Source organism: Pithys albifrons, chromosome 24 (genome assembly GCF_047495875.1).
Source record: "Pithys albifrons albifrons isolate INPA30051 chromosome 24, PitAlb_v1, whole genome shotgun sequence".
In the NCBI taxonomy this organism is placed as follows: Eukaryota; Metazoa; Chordata; class Aves; order Passeriformes; family Thamnophilidae; genus Pithys; species Pithys albifrons.
Window position 1 is genome coordinate 7,931,194 of NC_092481.1, and position 21,670 is coordinate 7,952,863.

The window sequence follows — 21,670 nt, forward strand, 5'->3', positions numbered from 1 at the left end:
TCCCTGGGCGCAAAGCTCGACGGCGCGGGCCACGTGCAGGTCCGGGAAGTGCCATTTTTCAGCCCAGAATTACGGACGGACGAAGATTCCTGCCAGGAAAAAAGGGCCAGGACAGAAAGCGATTGCTCCTTTTCTAGGGTCAATAGGGCCCCATCATTGGCACCTGAGAGCCAAAGGCTGCCGCCTTTTCCCTGGGCGCAAAGCTCGACGGCACGGGCCACGTGCAGGTCCGGGAAAGTGCCATTTTTCAGCCCAGAATTCCGGACGGACGAAGATTGCTGCCAGGAAAAAAGGACCAGGACAGAAAGCCATTGCTCCTTTTCTAGGGTCAATAGGGCCCCATCATTGGCACCTGAGAGCCAAAGGCTGCCGCCTTTTCCCTGGGCGCAAAGCTCGACGGCGCGGGCCACGTGCAGGTCCGGGAAAGTGCCATTTTTCAGCCCACAATTCCGGACGGACGAAGATTGCTGCCAGGAAAAAAGGGCCAGGACAGAAAGCCATTGCTCCTTTTCTAGGGTCAATAGGGCCCCATCATTGGCACCTGAGAGCCAAAGGCTGCCGCCTTTTCCCTGGGCGCAAAGCTCGACGGCGCGGGCCACGTGCAGGTCCGGGAAAGTGCCATTTTTCAGCCCAGAATTCCGGACGGACGAAGATTGCTGCCAGGAAAAAAGGGCCAGGACAGAAAGCGATTGCTCCTTTTCTAGGGTCAATAGGGCCCCATCATTGGCACCTGAGAGCCAAAGGCTGCCGCCTTTTCCCTGGGCGCAAAGCTCGACGGCGCGGGCCACGTGCAGGTCCGGGAAAGTGCCATTTTTCAGCCCAGAATTCCGGACGGACGAAGATTGCTGCCAGGAAAAAAGGGCCAGGACAGAAAGCCATTGCTCCTTTTCTAGGGTCAATAGGGCCCCATCATTGGCACCTGAGAGCCAAAGGCTGCCGCCTTTTCCCTGGGCGCAAATCTCGACGGCGCGGGCCACGTGCAGGTCCGGGAAAGTGCCATTTTTCAGCCCAGAATTCCGGACGGACGAAGATTCCTGCCAGGAAAAACGGGCCAGGGCAGAAAGCGATTGCTCCTTTTCTAGGGTCAATAGGGCCCCATCATTGGCACCTGAGAGCCAAAGGCTGCCGCCTTTTCCCTGGGCGCAAAGCTCGACGGCGCGGGCCACGTGCAGGTCCGGGAAAGTGCCATTTTTCAGCCCAGAATTCCGGACGGACGAAGATTGCTGCCAGGAAAAAAGGGCCAGGACAGAAAGCGATTGCTCCTTTTCTAGGGTCAATAGGGCCCCATCATTGGCACCTGAGAGCCAAAGGCTGCCGCCTTTTCCCTGAGCGCAAAGCTCGACGGCGCGGGCCACGTGCAGGTCCGGGAAAGTGCCATTTTTCAGCCCAGAATTCCGGACGGACGAAGATTGCTGCCAGGAAAAAAGGGCCAGGACAGAAAGCGATTGCTCCTTTTCTAGGGTCAATAGGGCCCCATCATTGGCACCTGAGAGCCAAAGGCTGCCGCCTTTTCCCTGGGCGCAAAGCTCGACGGCGCGGGCCACGTGCAGGTCCGGGAAAGTGCCATTTTTCAGCCCAGAATTCCGGACGGACGAAGATTGCTGCCAGGAAAAAAGGGCCAGGACAGAAAGCGATTGCTCCTTTTCTAGGGTCAATAGGGCCCCATCATTGGCACCTGAGAGCCAAAGGCTGCCGCCTTTTCCCTGGGCGCAAAGCTCGACGGCGCGGGCCACGTGCAGGTCCGGGAAAGTGCCATTTTTCAGCCCAGAATTCCGGACGGACGAAGATTCCTGCCAGGAAAAAAGGGCCAGGACAGAAAGCCATTGCTCCTTTTCTAGGGTCAATAGGGCCCCATCATTGGCACCTGAGAGCCAAAGGCTGCCGCCTTTTCCCTGGGCGCAAAGCTCGACGGCGCGGGCCACGTGCAGGTCCGGGAAAGTGCCATTTTTCAGCCCAGAATTCCGGACGGACGAAGACTCCTGCCAGGAAAAAAGGGCCAGGACAGAAAGCCATTGCTCCTTTTCTAGGGTCAATAGGGCCCCATCATTGGCACCTGAGAGCCAAAGGCTGCCGCCTATTCCCTGGGCGCAAAGCTCGACGGCGCGGGCCACGTGCAGCTCCGGGAAAGTGCCATTTTTCAGCCCAGAATTCCGGACGGACGAAGATTGCTGCCAGGAAAAAAGGGCCAGGACAGAAAGCCATTGCTCCTTTTCTAGGGTCAATAGGGCCCTATCATTGGCACCTGAGAGCCAAAGGCTGCCGCCTTTTCCCTGGGCGCAAAGATCGACGGCGCGGGCCACGTGCAGGTCCGGGAAAGTGCCATTTTTCAGCCCAGAATTCCGGACGGACGAAGATTCCTGCCAGGAAAAAAGGGCCAGGACAGAAAGCCATTGCTCCTTTTCTAGGGTCAATAGGGCCCCATCATTGGCACCTGAGAGCCAAAGGCTGCCGCCTTTTCCCTGGGCGCAAAGCTGGACGGCGCGGGCCACGTGCAGCTCCGGGAAAGTGCCATTTTTCAGCCCAGAATTCCGGACGGACGAAGATTGCTGCCAGGAAAAAAGGGCCAGGACAGAAAGCCATTGCTCCTTTTCTAGGGTCAATAGGGCCCTATCATTGGCACCTGAGAGCCAAAGGCTGCCGCCTTTCCCCTGGGCTCAAAGCTCGACGGCGCGGGCCACGTGCAGGTCCGGGAAAGTGCCATTTTTCAGCCCAGAATTCCGGACGGACGAAGATTGCTGCCAGGAAAAAAGGGCCAGGACAGAAAGCCATTGCTCCTTTTCTAGGGTCAATAGGGCCCCATCATTGGCACCTGAGAGCCAAAGGCTGCCGCCTTTCCCCTGGGCGCAAAGCTCGACGGCGCGGGCCACGTGCAGGTCCGGGAAAGTGCCATTTTTCAGCCCAGAATTCCGGACGGACGAAGATTGCTGCCAGGAAAAAAGGGCCAGGACAGAAAGCGATTGCTCTTTTTCTAGGGTCAATAGGGCCCCATTATTGGCACCTGAGAGCCAAAGGCTGCCGCCTTTTCCCTGGGCGCAAAGCTCGACGGCGCGGGCCACGTGCAGGTCCAGGAAAGTGCCATTTTTCAGCCCAGAATTCCGGACGGACGAAGATTGCTGCCAGGAAAAAAGGGCCAGGACAGAAAGCCATTGCTCCTTTTCTAGGGTCAATAGGGCCCCATCATTGGCACCTGAGAGCCAAAGGCTGCCGCCTTTTCCCTGGGCGCAAAGCTCGACGGCGCGGGCCACGTGCAGGTCCGGGAAAGTGCCATTTTTCAGCCCAGAATTCCGGACGGACGAAGATTGCTGCCAGGAAAAAAGGGCCAGGACAGAAAGCGATTGCTCCTTTTCTAGGGTCAATAGGGCCCCATCATTGGCACCTGAGAGCCAAAGGCTGCCGCCTTTTCCCTGGGCGCAAAGCTCGACGGCGCGGGCCACGTGCAGGTCCGGGAAAGTGCCATTTTTCAGCCCAGAATTCCGGACGGACGAAGATTGCTGCCAGGAAAAAAGGGCCAGGACAGAAAGCGATTGCTCCTTTTCTAGGGTCAATAGGGCCCCATCATTGGCACCTGAGAGCCAAAGGCTGCCGCCTTTTCCCTGGGCGCAAAGCTCGACGGCGCGGGCAACGTGCAGGTCCGGGAAAGTGCCATTTTTCAGCCCAGAATTCCGGACGGACGAAGATTGCTGCCAGGAAAAAAGGGCCAGGACAGAAAGCGATTGCTCCTTTTCTAGGATCAATAGGGCCCCATCATTGGCACCTGAGAGCCAAAGGCTGCCGCCTTTTCCCTGGGCGCAAAGCTGGACGGCGCGGGCCACGTGCAGGTCCGGGAAAGTGCCATTTTTCAGCCCAGAATTCTGGACGGACGAAGATTGCTGCCAGGAAAAAAAAGCCAGGACAGAAAGCCCTTGCTCCTTTTCTAGGGTCAATAGGGCCCCATCATTGGCACCTGAGAGCCAAAGGCTGCCGCCTTTTCCCTGGGCGTAAAGCTCGACGGCGCGGGCCACGTGCAGGTCCGGGAAAGTGCCATTTTTCAGCCCAGAATTCCGGACGGACGAAGATTGCTGCCAGGAAAAAAGGGCCAGGACAGAAAGCGATTGCTCCTTTTCTAGGGTCAATAGGGCCCCATCATTGGCACCTGAGAGCCAAAGGCTGCCGCCTTTTCCCTGGGCGCAAAGCTGGACGGCGCGGGCCACGTGCAGGTCCGGGAAAGTGCCATTTTTCAGCCCAGAATTCCGGACGGACGAAGATTCCTGCCAGGAAAAAAGGGCCAGGACAGAAAGCGATTGCTCCTTTTCTAGGGTCAATAGGGCCCCATCATTGGCACCTGAGAGCCAAAGGCTGCCGCCTTTTCCCTGGGCACAAAGCTCGACGGCGCGGGCCACGTGCAGGTCCGGGAAAGTGCCATTTTTCAGCCCAGAATTCCGGACGGACGAAGATTGCTGCCAGGAAAAAAGGGCCAGGACAGAAAGCCATTGCTCCTTTTCTAGGGTCAATAGGGCCCCATCATTGGCACCTGAGAGCCAAAGGCTGCCGCCTTTTCCCTGGGCGCAAAGATCGACGGCGCGGGCCACGTGCAGGTCCGGGAAAGTGCCATTTTTCAGCCCAGAATTCCGGACGGACGAAGATTGCTGCCAGGAAAAAAGGGCCAGGACAGAAAGCCATTGCTCCTTTTCTAGGGTCAATAGGGCCCCATCATTGGCACCTGAGAGCCAAAGGCTGCCGCCTTTTCCCTGGGCGCAAAGCTCGACGGCGCGGGCCACGTGCAGGTCCGGGAAAGTGCCATTTTTCAGCCCAGAATTCCGGACGGACGAAGATTGCTGCCAGGAAAAAAGGGCCAGGACAGAAAGCCATTGCTCCTTTTCTAGGGTCAATAGGGCCCCATCATTGGCACCTGAGAGCCAAAGGCTGCCGCCTATTCCCTGGGCGCAAAGCTCGACGGCGCGGGCCACGTGCAGGTCCGGGAAAGTGCCATTTTTCAGCCCAGAATTCCGGACGGACGAAGATTGCTGCCAGGAAAAAAGGGCCAGGACAAAAAGCCATTGCTCCTTTTCTAGGGTCAATAGGGCCCCATCATTGGCACCTGAGAGCCGAAGGCTGCCGCCTTTTCCCTGGGCGCAAAGCTCGACGGCGCGGGCCACGTGCAGGTCCGGGAAAGTGCCATTTTTCAGCCCAGAATTCCGGACGGACGAAGATTGCTGCCAGGAAAAAAGGGCCAGGACAGAAAGCCATTGCTCCTTTTCTAGGGTCAATAGGGCCCCATCATTGGCACCTGAGAGCCAAAGGCTGCCGCCTTTTCCCTGGGCGCAAAGCTCGACGGCGCGGGCCACGTGCAGGTCCGGGAAAGTGCCATTTTTCAGCCCAGAATTCCGGACGGACGAAGATTCCTGCCAGGAAAAACGGGCCAGGGCAGAAAGCGATTGCTCCTTTTCTAGGGTCAATAGGGCCCCATCATTGGCACCTGAGAGCCAAAGGCTGCCGCCTTTTCCCTGGGCGCAAAGCTCGACGGCGCGGGCCACGTGCAGGTCCGGGAAAGTGCCATTTTTCAGCCCAGAATTCCGGACGGACGAAGATTGCTGCCAGGAAAAAAGGGCCAGGACAGAAAGCGATTGCTCCTTTTCTAGGGTCAATAGGGCCCCATCATTGGCACCTGAGAGCCAAAGGCTGCCGCCTTTTCCCTGGGCGCAAAGCTCGACGGCGCGGGCCACTTGCAGGTCCGGGAAGTGCCATTTTTCAGCCCAGAATTACGGAGGGACGAAGATTCCTGCCAGGAAAAAAGGGCCAGGACAGAAAGCGATTGCTCCTTTTCTAGGGTCAATAGGGCCCCATCATTGGCACCTGAGAGCCAAAGGCTGCCGCCTTTTCCCTGGGCGCAAAGCTCAACGGCACGGGCCACGTGCAGGTCCGGGAAAGTGCCATTTTTCAGCCCAGAATTCCGGACGGACGAAGATTGCTGCCAGGAAAAAAGGACCAGGACAGAAAGCCATTGCTCCTTTTCTAGGGTCAATAGGGCCCCATCATTGGCACCTGAGAGCCAAAGGCTGCCGCCTTTTCCCTGGGCGCAAAGCTCGACGGCGCGGGCCACGTGCAGGTCCGGGAAAGTGCCATTTTTCAGCCCAGAATTCCGGACGGACGAAGATTGCTGCCAGGAAAAAAGGGCCAGGACAGAAAGCCATTGCTCCTTTTCTAGGGTCAATAGGGCCCCATCATTGGCACCTGAGAGCCAAAGGCTGCCGCCTTTTCCCTGGGCGCAAAGCTCGACGGCGCGGGCCACGTGCAGGTCCGGGAAAGTGCCATTTTTCAGCCCAGAATTCCGGACGGACGAAGATTGCTGCCAGGAAAAAAGGGCCAGGACAGAAAGCGATTGCTCCTTTTCTAGGGTCAATAGGGCCCCATCATTGGCACCTGAGAGCCAAAGGCTGCCGCCTTTTCCCTGGGCGCAAAGCTGGACGGCGCGGGCCACGTGCAGGTCCGGGAAAGTGCCATTTTTCAGCCCAGAATTCCGGACGGACGAAGATTGCTGCCAGGAAAAAAGGGCCAGGACAGAAAGCCATTGCTCCTTTTCTAGGGTCAATAGGGCCCCATCATTGGCACCTGAGAGCCAAAGGCTGCCGCCTTTTCCCTGGGCGCAAATCTCGACGGCGCGGGCCACGTGCAGGTCCGGGAAAGTGCCATTTTTCAGCCCAGAATTCCGGACGGACGAAGATTCCTGCCAGGAAAAAAGGGCCAGGACAGAAAGCGATTGCTCCTTTTCTAGGGTCAATAGGGCCCCATCATTGGCACCTGAGAGCCAAAGGCTGCCGCCTTTTCCCTGGGCGCAAAGCTCGACGGCGCGGGCCACGTGCAGGTCCGGGAAAGTGCCATTTTTCAGCCCAGAATTCCGGACGGACGAAGATTGCTGCCAGGAAAAAAGGGCCAGGACAGAAAGCCATTGCTCCTTTTCTAGGGTCAATAGGGCCCCATCATTGGCACCTGAGAGCCAAAGGCTGCCGCCTTTTCCCTGGGCGCAAAGCTCGACGGCGCGGGCCACGTGCAGGTCCGGGAAAGTGCCATTTTTCAGCCCAGAATTCCGGACGGACGAAGATTCCTGCCAGGAAAAAAGGGCCAGGACAGAAAGCGATTGCTCCTTTTCTAGGGTCAATAGGGCCCCATCATTGGCACCTGAGAGCCAAAGGCTGCCGCCTTTTCCCTGGGCGCAAAGCTCGACGGCGCGGGCCACGTGCAGGTCCGGGAAAGTGCCATTTTTCAGCCCAGAATTCCGGACGGACGAAGATTGCTGCCAGGAAAAAAGGGCCAGGACAGAAAGCCATTGCTCCTTTTCTAGGGTCAATAGGGCCCCATCATTGGCACCTGAGAGCCAAAGGCTGCCGCCTTTTCCCTGGGCGCAAAGCTCGACGGCGCGGGCCACGTGCAGGTCCGGGAAAGTGCCATTTTTCAGCCCAGAATTCCGGACGGACGAAGATTGCTGCCAGGAAAAGAGTGCCAGGACAGAAAGCGATTGCTCCTTTTCTAGGGTCAATAGGGCCCCATCATTGGCACCTGAGAGCCAAAGGCTGCCGCCTTTTCCCTGAGCGCAAAGCTCGACGGCGCGGGCCACGTGCAGGTCCGGGAAAGTGCCATTTTTCAGCCCAGAATTCCGGACGGACGAAGATTGCTGCCAGGAAAAAAGGGCCAGGACAGAAAGCCATTGCTCCTTTTCTAGGGTCAATAGGGCCCCATCATTGGCACCTGAGAGCCAAAGGCTGCCGCCTTTTCCCTGGGCGCAAAGCTCGACGGCGCGGGCCACGTGCAGGTCCGGGAAAGTGCCATTTTTCAGCCCAGAATTCCGGACGGACGAAGATTGCTGCCAGGAAAAAAGGGCCAGGACAGAAAGCCATTGCTCCTTTTCTAGGGTCAATAGGGCCCCATCATTGGCACCTGAGAGCCAAAGGCCTCCGCCTTTTCCCTGGGCGCAAAGCTCGACGGCGCGGGCCACGTGCAGGTCCGGGAAAGTGCCATTTTTCAGCCCAGAATTCCGGACGGACGAAGATTCCTGCCAGGAAAAAAGGGCCAGGACAGAAAGCCATTGCTCCTTTTCTAGGGTCAATAGGGCCCCATCATTGGCACCTGAGAGCCAAAGGCTGCCGCCTTTTCCCTGGGCGCAAAGCTCGACGGCGCGGGCCACGTGCAGGTCCGGGAAAGTGCCATTTTTCAGCCCAGAATTCCGGACGGACGAAGACTCCTGCCAGGAAAAAAGGGCCAGGACAGAAAGCCATTGCTCCTTTTCTAGGGTCAATAGGGCCCCATCATTGGCACCTGAGAGCCAAAGGCTGCCGCCTTTTCCCTGGGCGCAAAGCTCGACGGCGCGGGCCACGTGCAGGTCCGGGAAAGTGCCATTTTTCAGCCCAGAATTCCGGACGGACGAAGATTGCTGCCAGGAAAAAAGGGCCAGGACAGAAAGCCATTGCTCCTTTTCTAGGGTCAATAGGGCCCTATCATTGGCACCTGAGAGCCAAAGGCTGCCGCCTTTCCCCTGGGCTCAAAGCTCGACGGCGCGGGCCACGTGCAGGTCCGGGAAAGTGCCATTTTTCAGCCCAGAATTCCGGACGGACGAAGATTGCTGCCAGGAAAAAAGGGCCAGGACAGAAAGCCATTGCTCCTTTTCTAGGGTCAATAGGGCCCCATCATTGGCACCTGAGAGCCAAAGGCTGCCGCCTTTCCCCTGGGCGCAAAGCTCGACGGCGCGGGCCACGTGCAGGTCCGGGAAAGTGCCATTTTTCAGCCCAGAATTCCGGACGGACGAAGATTGCTGCCAGGAAAAAAGGGCCAGGACAGAAAGCGATTGCTCTTTTTCTAGGGTCAATAGGGCCCCATTATTGGCACCTGAGAGCCAAAGGCTGCCGCCTTTTCCCTGGGCGCAAAGCTCGACGGCGCGGGCCACGTGCAGGTCCAGGAAAGTGCCATTTTTCAGCCCAGAATTCCGGACGGACGAAGATTGCTGCCAGGAAAAAAGGGCCAGGACAGAAAGCCATTGCTCCTTTTCTAGGGTCAATAGGGCCCCATCATTGGCACCTGAGAGCCAAAGGCTGCCGCCTTTTCCCTGGGCGCAAAGCTCGACGGCGCGGGCCACGTGCAGGTCCGGGAAAGTGCCATTTTTCAGCCCAGAATTCCGGACGGACGAAGATTGCTGCCAGGAAAAAAGGGCCAGGACAGAAAGCCATTGCTCCTTTTCTAGGGTCAATAGGGCCCCATCATTGGCACCTGAGAGCCAAAGGCTGCCGCCTTTTCCCTGGGCGCAAAGCTCGACGGCGCGGGCCACGTGCAGGTCCGGGAAAGTGCCATTTTTCAGTCCAGAATTCCGGACGGACGAAGATTGCTGCCAGGAAAAAAGGGCCAGGACAGAAAGCGATTGCTCCTTTTCTAGGGTCAATAGGGCCCCATCATTGGCACCTGAGAGCCAAAGGCTGCCGCCTTTTCCCTGGGCGCAAAGCTCGACGGCGCGGGCCACGTGCAGGTCCGGGAAAGTGCCATTTTTCAGCCCAGAATTCCGGACGGACGAAGATTGCTGCCAGGAAAAAAGGGCCAGGACAGAAAGCGATTGCTCCTTTTCTAGGGTCAATAGGGCCCCATCATTGGCACCTGAGAGCCAAAGGCTGCCGCCTTTTCCCTGGGCGCAAAGCTCGACGGCGCGGGCAACGTGCAGGTCCGGGAAAGTGCCATTTTTCAGCCCAGAATTCCGGACGGACGAAGATTGCTGCCAGGAAAAAAGGGCCAGGACAGAAAGCCATTGCTCCTTTTCTAGGGTCAATAGGGCCCCATCATTGGCACCTGAGAGCCAAAGGCTGCCGCCTTTTCCCTGGGCGCAAAGCTCGACGGCGCGGGCCACGTGCAGGTCCGGGAAAGTGCCATTTTTCAGCCCAGAATTCCGGACGGACGAAGATTGCTGCCAGGAAAAAAGGGCCAGGACAGAAAGCCATTGCTCCTTTTCTAGGGTCAATAGGGCCCCATCATTGGCACCTGAGAGCCAAAGGCTGCCGCCTTTTCCCTGGGCGCAAAGCTCGACGGCGCGGGCCACGTGCAGGTCCGGGAAAGTGCCATTTTTCAGCCCAGAATTCCGGACGGACGAAGATTCCTGCCAGGAAAAAAGGGCCAGGACAGAAAGCCATTGCTCCTTTTCTAGGGTCAATAGGGCCCCATCATTGGCACCTGAGAGCCAAAGGCTGCCGCCTTTTCCCTGGGCGCAAAGCTGGACGGCGCGGGCCACGTGCAGGTCCGGGAAAGTGCCATTTTTCAGCCCAGAATTCCGGACGGACGAAGATTGCTGCCAGGAAAAAAGGGCCAGGGCAGAAAGCGATTGCTCCTTTTCTAGGGTCAATAGGGCCCCATCATTGGCACCTGAGAGCCAAAGGCTGCCGCCTTTTCCCTGGGCGCAAAGCTCGACGGCGCGGGCCACGTGCAGGTCCGGGAAAGTGCCATTTTTCAGCCCAGAATTCCGGACGGACGAAGATTGCTGCCAGGAAAAAAGGGCCAGGACAGAAAGCCATTGCTCCTTTTCTAGGGTCAATAGGGCCCCATCATTGGCACCTGAGAGCCAAAGGCTGCCGCCTTTTCCCTGGGCGCAAAGCTGGACGGCGCGGGCCACGTGCAGCTCCGGGAAAGTGCCATTTTTCAGCCCAGAATTCCGGACGGACGAAGATTGCTGCCAGGAGAAAAGGGCCAGGACAGAAAGCGATTGCTCCTTTTCTAGGGTCAATAGGGCCCCATCATTGGCACCTGAGAGCCAAAGGCTGCCGCCTTTTCCCTGGGCGCAAAGCTCGACGGCGTGGGCCACGTGCAGGTCCGGGAAAGTGCCATTTTTCAGCCCAGAATTCCGGACGGACGAAGATTGCTGCCAGGAAAAAAGGGCCAGGACAGAAAGCGATTGCTCCTTTTCTAGGGTCAATAGGGCCCCATCATTGGCACCTGAGAGCCAAAGGCTGCCGCCTTTTCCCTGGGCGCAAAGCTCGACGGCGCGGGCCACGTGCAGGTCCGGGAAAGTGCCATTTTTCAGCCCAGAATTCCGGACGGACGAAGATTGCTGCCAGGAAAAAAGGGCCAGGACAGAAAGCGATTGCTCCTTTTCTAGGGTCAATAGGGCCCCATCATTGGCACCTGAGAGCCAAAGGCTGCCGCCTTTTCCCTGGGCGCAAAGCTGAACGGCGCGGGCCACGTGCAGGTCCGGGAAAGTGCCATTTTTCAGCCCAAAATTCCGGACAGACGAAGATTGCTGCCAGGAAAAAAGGGCCAGGACAGAAAGCCATTGCTCCTTTTCTAGGGTCAATAGGGCCCCATCATTGGCACCTGAGAGCCAAAGGCTGCCGCCTATTCCCTGGGCGCAAAGCTCGATGGCGCGGGCCACGTGCAGGTCCGGGAAAGTGCCATTTTTCAGCCCAGAATTCCGGACGGACGAAGATTGCTGCCAGGAAAAAAGGGCCAGGACAGAAAGCCATTGCTCCTTTTCTAGGGTCAATAGGGCCCCATCATTGGCACCTGAGAGCCAAAGGCTGCCGCCTTTTCCCTGGGCGCAAAGCTCGACGGCGCGGGCCACGTGCAGGTCCGGGAAAGTGCCATTTTTCAGCCCAGAATTCCGGACGGACGAAGATTGCTGCCAGGAAAAAAGGGCCTGGACAGAAAGCCATTGCTCCTTTTCTAGGGTCAATAGGGCCCCATCATTGGCACCTGAGAGCCGAAGGCTGCCGCCTTTTCCCTGGGCGCAAAGCTCGACGGCGCGGGCCACGTGCAGGTCCGGGAAAGTGCCATTTTTCAGCCCAGAATTCCGGACGGACGAAGATTGCTGCCAGGAAAAAAGGGCCAGGACAGAAAGCCATTGCTCCTTTTCTAGGGTCAATAGGGCCCCATCATTGGCACCTGAGAGCCAAAGGCTGCCGCCTTTTCCCTGGGCGCAAAGCTCGACGGCGCGGGCCACGTGCAGGTCCGGGAAAGTGCCATTTTTCAGCCCAGAATTCCGGACGGACGAAGATTGCTGCCAGGAAAAAAGGGCCAGGACAGAAAGCCATTGCTCCTTTTCTAGGGTCAATAGGGCCCCATCATTGGCACCTGAGAGCCAAAGGCTGCCGCCTTTTCCCTGGGCGCAAAGCTCGACGGCGCGGGCCACGTGCAGGTCCGGGAAAGTGCCATTTTTCAGCCCAGAATTCCGGACGGACGAAGATTCCTGCCAGGAAAAACGGGCCAGGGCAGAAAGCGATTGCTCCTTTTCTAGGGTCAATAGGGCCCCATCATTGGCACCTGAGAGCCAAAGGCTGCCGCCTTTTCCCTGGGCGCAAAGCTCGACGGCGCGGGCCACGTGCAGGTCCGGGAAAGTGCCATTTTTCAGCCCAGAATTCCGGACGGACGAAGATTGCTGCCAGGAAAAAAGGGCCAGGACAGAAAGCGATTGCTCCTTTTCTAGGGTCAATAGGGCCCCATCATTGGCACCTGAGAGCCAAAGGCTGCCGCCTTTTCCATGGGCGCAAAGCTCGACGGCGCGGGCCACGTGCAGGTCCGGGAAAGTGCCATTTTTCAGCCCAGAATTCCGGACGGACGAAGATTGCTGCCAGGAAAAAAGGGCCAGGACAGAAAGCGATTGCTCCTTTTCTAGGGTCAATAGGGCCCCATCATTGGCACCTGAGAGCCAAAGGCTGCCGCCTTTTCCCTGGGCGCAAAGCTCGACGGCACGGGCCACGTGCAGGTCCGGGAAAGTGCCATTTTTCAGCCCAGAATTCCGGACGGACGAAGATTGCTGCCAGGAAAAAAGGGCCAGGACAGAAAGCGATTGCTCCTTTTCTAGGGTCAATAGGGCCCCATCATTGGCACCTGAGAGCCAAAGGCTGCCGCCTTTTCCCTGGGCGCAAAGCTCGACGGCGCGGGCCACGTGCAGGTCCGGGAAAGTGCCATTTTTCAGCCCAGAATTCTGCACGGACGAAGATTGCTGCCAGGAAAAAAGGGCCAGGACAGAAAGCCATTGCTCCTTTTCTAGGGTCAATAGGGCCCCATCATTGGCACCTGAGAGCCAAAGGCTGCCGCCTTTTCCCTGGGCGTAAAGCTCGATGGCGCGGGCCACGTGCAGGTCCGGGAAAGTGCCATTTTTCAGCCCAGAATTCTGCACGGACGAAGATTCCTGCCAGGAAAAAAGGGCCAGGACAGAAAGCGATTGCTCCTTTTCTAGGGTCAATAGGGCCCCATCATTGGCACCTGAGAGCCAAAGGCTGCCGCCTTTTCCTGGGCGCAAAGCTCGACGGCGCGGGCCACGTGCAGGTCCGGGAAAGTGCCATTTTTCAGCCCAGAATTCCGGACGGACGAAGATTGCTGCCAGGAAAAAAGGGCCAGGACAGAAAGCCATTGCTCCTTTTCTAGGGTCAATAGGGCCCCATCATTGGCACCTGAGAGCCAAAGGCTGCCGCCTTTTCCCTGGGCGCAAAGATCGAAGGCGCGGGCCACGTGCAGGTCCGGGAAAGTGCCATTTTTCAGCCCAGAATTCCGGACGGACGAAGATTGCTGCCAGGAAAAAAGGGCCAGGACAGAAAGCCATTGCTCCTTTTCTAGGGTCAATAGGGCCCCATCATTGGCACCTGAGAGCCAAAGGCTGCCGCCTTTTCCCTGGGCGCAAAGCTGAACGGCGCGGGCCACGTGCAGGTCCGGGAAAGTGCCATTTTTCAGCCCAGAATTCCGGACAGACGAAGATTGCTGCCAGGAAAAAAGGGCCAGGACAGAAAGCCATTGCTCCTTTTCTAGGGTCAATAGGGCCCCATCATTGGCACCTGAGAGCCAAAGGCTGCCGCCTATTCCCTGGGCGCAAAGCTCGACGGCGCGGGCCACGTGCAGGTCCGGGAAAGTGCCATTTTTCAGCCCAGAATTCCGGACGGACGAAGATTGCTGCCAGGAAAAAAGGGCCAGGACAGAAAGCCATTGCTCCTTTTCTAGGGTCAATAGGGCCCCATCATTGGCACCTGAGAGCCAAAGGCTGCCGCCTTTTCCCTGGGCGCAAAGCTCGACGGCGCGGGCCACGTGCAGGTCCGGGAAAGTGCCATTTTTCAGCCCAGAATTCCGGACGGACGAAGATTGCTGCCAGGAAAAAAGGGCCAGGACAGAAAGCCATTGCTCCTTTTCTAGGGTCAATAGGGCCCCATCATTGGCACCTGAGAGCCAAAGGCTGCCGCCTTTTCCCTGGGCGCAAAGCTCGACGGCGCGGGCCACGTGCAGGTCCGGGAAAGTGCCATTTTTCAGCCCAGAATTCCGGACGGACGAAGATTCCTGCCAGGAAAAAATGGCCAGGACAGAAAGCGATTGCTCCTTTTCTAGGGTCAATAGGGCCCCATCATTGGCACCTGAGAGCCAAAGGCTGCCGCCTTTTCCCTGGGCGCAAAGCTCGACGGCGCGGGCCACGTGCAGGTCCGGGAAAGTGCCATTTTTCAGCCCAGAATTCCGGACGGACGAAGATTGCTGCCAGGAAAAAAGGGCCAGGACAGAAAGCCATTGCTCCTTTTCTAGGGTCAATAGGGCCCCATCATTGGCACCTGAGAGCCAAAGGCTGCCGCCTTTTCCCTGGGCGCAAAGCTCGACGGCGCGGGCCACGTGCAGGTCCGGGAAAGTGCCATTTTTCAGCCCAGAATTCCGGACGGACGAAGATTCCTGCCAGGAAAAAAGGGCCAGGACAGAAAGCCATTGCTCCTTTTCTAGGGTCAATAGGGCCCCATCATTGGCACCTGAGAGCCAAAGGCTGCCGCCTTTTCCCTGGGCGCAAAGCTCGACGGCGCGGGCCACGTGCAGGTCCGGGAAAGTGCCATTTTTCAGCCCAGAATTCCGGACGGACGAAGATTGCTGCCAGGAAAAAAGGGCCAGGACAGGAAGCCATTGCTCCTTTTCTAGGGTCAATAGGGCCCCATCATTGGCACCTGAGAGCCAAAGGCTGCCGCCTTTTCCCTGGGCGCAAAGCTCGACGGCGCGGGCCACGTGCAGGTCCGGGAAAGTGCCATTTTTCAGCCCAGAATTCCGGACGGACGAAGATTGCTGCCAGGAAAAAAGGGCCAGGACAGAAAGCGATTGCTCCTTTTCTAGGGTCAATAGGGCCCCATCATTGGCACCTGAGAGCCAAAGGCTGCCGCCTTTTCCCTGGGCGCAAAGCTCGACGGCGCGGGCCACGTGCAGGTCCGGGAAAGTGCCATTTTTCAGCCCACAATTCCGGACGGACGAGGATTGCTGCCAGGAAAAAAGGGCCAGGACAGAAAGCAATTGCTCCTTTTCTAGGGTCAATAGGGCCCCATCATTGGCACCTGAGAGCCAAAGGCTGCCGCCTTTTCCCTGGGCGCAAAGCTCGACGGCGCGGGCCACGTGCAGGTCCGGGAAAGTGCCATTTTTCAGCCCAGAATTCCGGACGGACGAAGATTGCTGCCAGGAAAAAAGGGCCAGGACAGAAAGCCATTGCTCCTTTTCTAGGGTCAATAGGGCCCCATCATTGGCACCTGAGAGCCAAAGGCTGCCGCCTTTTCCCTGGGCGCAAAGCTCGACGGCGCGGGCCACGTGCAGGTCCGGGAAAGTGCCATTTTTCAGCCCAGAATTCCGGACGGACGAAGATTGCTGCCAGGAAAAAAGGACCAGGACAGAAAGCCATTGCTCCTTTTCTAGGGTCAATAGGGCCCCATCATTGGCACCTGAGAGCCAAAGGCTGCCGCCTTTTCCCTGGGCGTAAAGCTCGATGGCGCGGGCCACGTGCAGGTCCGGGAAAGTGCCATTTTTCAGCCCAGAATTCCGGACGGACGAAGATTGCTGCCAGGAAAAAAGGGCCAGGACAGAAAGCGATTGCTCCTTTTCTAGGGAAAATAGGGCCCCATCATTGGCACCTGAGAGCCAAAGGCTGCCGCCTTTTCCCTGGGCGCAAAGCTCGACGGCGCGGGCCACGTGCAGGTCCGGGAAAGTGCCATTTTTCAGCCCAGAATTCCGGACGGACGAAGATTGCTGCCAGGAAAAAAGGGCCATGACAGAAAGCGATTGCTCCTTTTCTAGGGTCAATAGGGCCCCATCATTGGCACCTGAGAGCCAAAGGCTGCCGCCTTTTCCCTGGGCGCAAAGCTCGACGGCGCGGGCCACGTGCAGGTCCGGGAAAGTGCCATTTTTCAGCCCAGAATTCCGGACGGACGAAGATTGCTGCCAGGAAAAAAGGGCCAGGACAGAAAGCCATTGCTCCTTTTCTAGGGTCAATAGGGCCCCATCATTGGCACCTGAGAGCCAAAGGCTGCCGCCTTTTCCCTGGGCGCAAAGATCGAAGGCGCGGGCCACGTGCAGGTCCGGGAAAGTGCCATTTTTCAGCCCAGAATTCCGGACGGACGAAGATTGCTGCCAGGAAAAAAGGGCCAGGACAGAAAGCCATTGCTCCTTTTCTAGGGTCAATAGGGCCCCATCATTGGCACCTGAGAGCCAAAGGCTGCCGCCTTTTCCCTGGGCGCAAAGCTGAACGGCGCGGGCCACGTGCAGGTCCGGGAAAGTGCCATTTTTCAGCCCAGAATTCCGGACAGACGAAGATTGCTGCCAGGAAAAAAGGGCCAGGACAGAAAGCCATTGCTCCTTTTCTAGGGTCAATAGGGCCCCATCATTGGCACCTGAGAGCCAAAGGCTGCCGCCTATTCCCTGGGCGCAAAGCTCGACGGCGCGGGCCACGTGCAGGTCCGGGAAAGTGCCATTTTTCAGCCCAGAATTCCGGACGGACGAAGATTGCTGCCAGGAAAAAAGGGCCAGGACAGAAAGCAATTGCTCCTTTTCTAGGGTCAATAGGGCCCCATCATTGGCACCTGAGAGCCAAAGGCTGCCGCCTTTTCCCTGGGCGCAAAGCTCGACGGCGCGGGCCACGTGCAGGTCCGGGAAAGTGCCATTTTTCAGCCCAGAATTCCGGACGGACGAAGATTCCTGCCAGGAAAAAATGGCCAGGACAGAAAGCGATTGCTCCTTTTCTAGGGTCAATAGGGCCCCATCATTGGCACCTGAGAGCCAAAGGCTGCCGCCTTTTCCCTGGGCGCAAAGCTCGACGGCGCGGGCCACGTGCAGGTCCGGGAAAGTGCCATTTTTCAGCCCAGAATTCCGGACGGACGAAGATTGCTGCCAGGAAAAAAGGGCCAGGACAGAAAGCCATTGCTCCTTTTCTAGGGTCAATAGGGCCCCATCATTGGCACCTGAGAGCCAAAGGCTGCCGCCTTTTCCCTGGGCGCAAAGCTCGACGGCGCGGGCCACGTGCAGGTCCGGGAAAGTGCCATTTTTCAGCCCAGAATTCCGGACGGACGAAGATTCCTGCCAGGAAAAAAGGGCCAGGACAGAAAGCCATTGCTCCTTTTCTAGGGTCAATAGGGCCCCATCATTGGCACCTGAGAGCCAAAGGCTGCCGCCTTTTCCCTGGGCGCAAAGCTCGACGGCGCGGGCCACGTGCAGGTCCGGGAAAGTGCCATTTTTCAGCCCAGAATTCCGGACGGACGAAGATTGCTGCCAGGAAAAAAGGGCCAGGACAGGAAGCCATTGCTCCTTTTCTAGGGTCAATAGGGCCCCATCATTGGCACCTGAGAGCCAAAGGCTGCCGCCTTTTCCCTGGGCGCAAAGCTCGACGGCGCGGGCCACGTGCAGGTCCGGGAAAGTGCCATTTTTCAGCCCAGAATTCCGGACGGACGAAGATTGCTGCCAGGAAAAAAGGGCCAGGACAGAAAGCGATTGCTCCTTTTCTAGGGTCAATAGGGCCCCATCATTGGCACCTGAGAGCCAAAGGCTGCCGCCTTTTCCCTGGGCGCAAAGCTCGACGGCGCGGGCCACGTGCAGGTCCGGGAAAGTGCCATTTTTCAGCCCACAATTCCGGACGGACGAGGATTGCTGCCAGGAAAAAAGGGCCAGGACAGAAAGCAATTGCTCCTTTTCTAGGGTCAATAGGGCCCCATCATTGGCACCTGAGAGCCAAAGGCTGCCGCCTTTTCCCTGGGCGCAAAGCTCGACGGCGCGGGCCACGTGCAGGTCCGGGAAAGTGCCATTTTTCAGCCCAGAATTCCGGACGGACGAAGATTGCTGCCAGGAAAAAAGGGCCAGGACAGAAAGCCATTGCTCCTTTTCTAGGGTCAATAGGGCCCCATCATTGGCACCTGAGAGCCAAAGGCTGCCGCCTTTTCCCTGGGCGCAAAGCTCGACGGCGCGGGCCACGTGCAGGTCCGGGAAAGTGCCATTTTTCAGCCCAGAATTCCGGACGGACGAAGATTGCTGCCAGGAAAAAAGGACCAGGACAGAAAGCCATTGCTCCTTTTCTAGGGTCAATAGGGCCCCATCATTGGCACCTGAGAGCCAAAGGCTGCCGCCTTTTCCCTGGGCGTAAAGCTCGATGGCGCGGGCCACGTGCAGGTCCGGGAAAGTGCCATTTTTCAGCCCAGAATTCCGGACGGACGAAGATTGCTGCCAGGAAAAAAGGGCCAGGACAGAAAGCGATTGCTCCTTTTCTAGGGAAAATAGGGCCCCATCATTGGCACCTGAGAGCCAAAGGCTGCCGCCTTTTCCCTGGGCGCAAAGCTCGACGGCGCGGGCCACGTGCAGGTCCGGGAAAGTGCCATTTTTCAGCCCAGAATTCCGGACGGACGAAGATTGCTGCCAGGAAAAAAGGGCCATGACAGAAAGCGATTGCTCCTTTTCTAGGGTCAATAGGGCCCCATCATTGGCACCTGAGAGCCAAAGGCTGCCGCCTTTTCCCTGGGCGCAAAGCTCGACGGCGCGGGCCACGTGCAGGTCCGGGAAAGTGCCATTTTTCAGCCCAGAATTCCGGACGGACGAAGATTGCTGCCAGGAAAAAAGGGCCAGGACAGAAAGCCATTGCTCCTTTTCTAGGGTCAATAGGGCCCCATCATTGGCACCTGAGAGCCAAAGGCTGCCGCCTTTTCCCTGGGCGCAAAGATCGAAGGCGCGGGCCACGTGCAGGTCCGGGAAAGTGCCATTTTTCAGCCCAGAATTCCGGACGGACGAAGATTGCTGCCAGGAAAAAAGGGCCAGGACAGAAAGCCATTGCTCCTTTTCTAGGGTCAATAGGGCCCCATCATTGGCACCTGAGAGCCAAAGGCTGCCGCCTTTTCCCTGGGCGCAAAGCTGAACGGCGCGGGCCACGTGCAGGTCCGGGAAAGTGCCATTTTTCAGCCCAGAATTCCGGACAGACGAAGATTGCTGCCAGGAAAAAAGGGCCAGGACAGAAAGCCATTGCTCCTTTTCTAGGGTCAATAGGGCCCCATCATTGGCACCTGAGAGCCAAAGGCTGCCGCCTATTCCCTGGGCGCAAAGCTCGACGGCGCGGGCCACGTGCAGGTCCGGGAAAGTGCCATTTTTCAGCCCAGAATTCCGGACGGACGAAGATTGCTGCCAGGAAAAAAGGGCCAGGACAGAAAGCCATTGCTCCTTTTCTAGGGTCAATAGGGCCCCATCATTGGCACCTGAGAGCCAAAGGCTGCCGCCTTTTCCCTGGGCGCAAAGCTCGACGGCGCGGGCCACGTGCAGGTCCGGGAAAGTGCCATTTTTCAGCCCAGAATTCCGGACGGACGAAGATTGCTGCCAGGAAAAAAGGGCCTGGACAGAAAGCCATTGCTCCTTTTCTAGGGTCAATAGGGCCCCATCATTGGCACCTGAGAGCCGAAGGCTGCCGCCTTTTCCCTGGGCGCAAAGCTCGACGGCGCGGGCCACGTGCAGGTCCGGGAAAGTGCCATTTTTCAGCCCAGAATTCCGGACGGACGAAGATTGCTGCCAGGAAAAAAGGGCCAGGACAGAAAGCCATTGCTCCTTTTCTAGGGTCAATAGGGCCCCATCATTGGCACCTGAGAGCCAAAGGCTGCCGCCTTTTCCCTGGGCGCAAAGCTCGACGGCGCGGGCCACGTGCAGGTCCGGGAAAGTGCCATTTTTCAGCCCAGAATTCCGGACGGACGAAGATTCCTGCCAGGAAAAAAGGGCCAGGACAGAAAGCCATTGCTCCTTTTCTAGGGTCAATAGGGCCCCATCATTGGCACCTGAGAGCCAAAGGCTGCCGCCTTTTCCCTGGGCGCAAAGCTCGACGGCGCGGGCCACGTGCAGGTCCGGGAAAGTGCCATTTTTCAGCCCAGAATTCCGGACGGACGAAGATTCCTGCCAGGAAAAACGGGCCAGGGCAGAAAGCGATTGCTCCTTTTCTAGGGTCAATAGGGCCCCATCATTGGCACCTGAGAGCCAAAGGCTGCCGCCTTTTCCCTGGGCGCAAAGCTGGACGGCGCGGGCCACGTGCAGGTCCGGGAAAGTGCCATTTTTCAGCCCAGAATTCCGGACGGACGAAGATTGCTGCCAGGAAAAAAGGGCCAGGACAGAAAGCCATTGCTCCTTTTCTAGGGTCAATAGGGCCCCATCATTGGCACCCGAGAGCCAAAGGCTGCCGCCTTTTCCCTGGGCGCAAAGCTCGACGGCGCGGGCCACGTGCAGGTCCGGGAAGTGCCATTTTTCAGCCCATAATTACGGACGGACGAAGATTCCTGCCAGGAAAAAAGGGCCAGGACAGAAAGCGATTGCTCCTTTTCTAGGGTCAATAGGGCCCCATCATTGGCACCTGAGAGCCAAAGGCTGCCGCCTTTTCCCTGGGCGCAAAGCTCGACGGCACGGGCCACGTGCAGGTCCGGGAATGTGCCATTTTTCAGCCCAGAATTCCGGACGGACGAAGATTGCTGCCAGGAAAAAAGGGCCAGGACAGAAAGCCATTGCTCCTTTTCTAGGGTCAATAGGGCCCCATCATTGGCACCTGAGAGCCAAAGGCTGCCGCCTTTTCCCTGGGCGCAAAGCTCGACGGCGCGGGCCACGTGCAGGTCCGGGAAAGTGCCATTTTTCAGCCCAGAATTCCGGACGGACGAAGATTGCTGCCAGGAAAAAAGGGCCAGGACAGAAAGCCATTGCTCCTTTTCTAGGGTCAATAGGGCCCCATCATTGGCACCTGAGAGCCAAAGGCTGCCGCCTTTTCCCTGGGCGCAAAGCTCGACGGCGCGGGCCACGTGCAGGTCCGGGAAAGTGCCATTTTTCAGCCCAGAATTCCGGACGGACGAAGATTGCTGCCAGGAAAAGAGTGCCAGGACAGAAAGCGATTGCTCCTTTTCTAGGGTCAATAGGGCCCCATCATTGGCACCTGAGAGCCAAAGGCTGCCGCCTTTTCCCTGAGCGCAAAGCTCGACGGCGCGGGCCACGTGCAGGTCCGGGAAAGTGCCATTTTTCAGCCCAGAATTCCGGACGGACGAAGATTGCTGCCAGGAAAAAAGGGCCAGGACAGAAAGCGATTGCTCCTTTTCTAGGGTCAATAGGGCCCCATCATTGGCACCTGAGAGCCAAAGGCTGCCGCCTTTTCCCTGGGCGCAAAGCTCGACGGCGCGGGCCACGTGCAGGTCCGGGAAAGTGCCATTTTTCAGCCCAGAATTCCGGACGGACGAAGATTGCTGCCAGGAAAAAAGGGCCAGGACAGAAAGCCATTGCTCCTTTTCTAGGGTCAATAGGGCCCCATCATTGGCACCTGAGAGCCAAAGGCTGCCGCCTTTTCCCTGGGCGCAAAGCTCGACGGCGCGGGCCACGTGCAGGTCCGGGAAAGTGCCATTTTTCAGCCCAGAATTCCGGACGGACGAAGATTGCTGCCAGGAAAAAAGGGCCAGGACAGAAAGCCATTGCT